We start from the raw sequence: 1722 nt of genomic DNA on the forward strand, positions 1-1722 counted from the left end.
CAGCCTTGACCTGCTGGGCTCTGGCAATCCTTCCACTTCAGCCTTCCAAGAAGCCAGAACTACAGGCGCGTGATACCACGCCCAGCTAGTTTTTTATTTATTGTAGAGATGAAGTCTTGCCAAGTTGCCCAGGCGGGTCTTAAACCCACGGGCTCAGGAAATCCACTCTCCTCGGCCTCCCATAGTGCTGGGATTTAACTTTTTGGTCCTTTGACAATCGGCAGACTTAATGTATAAGGGACAAAAAACAAGCAAACAGGCCAGAAGAACTTACAAAATTCTACATTTCAAGCTTTTGGCAGTCAGTGCTGATTCTGAGAATTTGTGACCATCAGTGCCATCAAGATGAATCCCGGAGACCACTCAGAGAAGCTGAGGATCTGTGGTCCAGCCTTCCCCTAGTCTTGGCGATTCTCTTCCTGATTGGGTTGTTCATGTTCTTCAAGATTGTGTCTGCTGGCCTTTCCAACTTGCCTGAAGACTTTGGGGGATTTGTTTGTGGTTTTGTTACTGTATGACTGTTCCCAGAAGACTCCGCACACTCAGATCTGCCACTTGCAGCAGGCGTCCAGGACTCCACAGCAGTACTGACACCAAATGCCTCCACCTCAATCTTGTCACAGAAAGTGGCCAGGGCGGTGGACAGAGCGCATAGTTCAGGGTCTGACAGGCCCATGACAACAACTTGCAGGCTGGGTGACATCCTTGGGCAAGTGTATGACCTCCAGTCATTCCCATGGCCTCTGAGCCTCAGTTTCTTCTGCAATATGGGCATAATAAAACTGACTCCTTTCCCCAAGAGGCTAGGAGGATTGACCGAGATTATGCAGGCCTCCATGGCTTTCCAGTGCTTCTCAGTGTTAGTGAGAAGCCATCTGTACAGCCTCTTCCTGTGTGCAGCGCTGCCCCTGGGGGTGGGTAAAGGTCACTCATGACATCTGTCTCCAGCACTTTCTCCCTCATCCCTTCAAATTGGCACAATCTGGTTAATATGAACAGCAGGCATCAGAGATGGCCTTCCAGGATTATTTATTCCCTAGAAGACTATAAGAAACAGGGAGCAGACGGCCTGGGTTCAAATCAAGGCTCCACCATTTAGTAGCCATGTGAGCTTGGGCAGGGTTACTCTATCTCTGTGCTTCTCAATGACACCTGACAGCTGTTGTGAGGATGAAATGAGCTGATACCTCAAGTGCCTTGTCTGTGTATACCTTTGGTATTATGTTTCACTGAACGTGAGACATGTATATACTTTAATTGTTGCCAATTAAACTATGACACAGTATTAACTGGAACTGAAATCACATACCAATTCAGAAATGTGAAACAAAAAAGTACGTATCAAAATAAATGAAGTATCGTATTATTATTATTAGAGGGCTGGCATTGGAACGTGCTCACATTTTGTGCCTTAGGATTCAAATCCCAGGTCTACCATTTATTCCTTGTATGACCTTATGCAAGATACCTAACTCTCTGTGCCTCAGCTGCCTCACCTGTAGAATGAGAATAGTATCAATAGTACCTACCACACAAGACTGTTGGGGAAATTAAACAGGTGAGCACTTACAAGACCTGGCACATAGTAGCTATGATTTTAAAGCAAAGTTATTGTCTTCAGGCTTGGGGGCTGGCCAGCGGAGGGAGGGCAGGACACACTCGGCTGGCTTTTGGACAAGGAGGCCAGGCCTGCTCGGGTTCTCAAACGCGGGTTTGAGAACG

This window comes from Carlito syrichta, unplaced genomic scaffold (genome assembly GCF_000164805.1).
Source record: "Carlito syrichta isolate Samal-C Ts95f unplaced genomic scaffold, Tarsius_syrichta-2.0.1 Scaffold153889, whole genome shotgun sequence".
Classification (NCBI taxonomy): domain Eukaryota; kingdom Metazoa; phylum Chordata; class Mammalia; order Primates; family Tarsiidae; genus Carlito; species Carlito syrichta.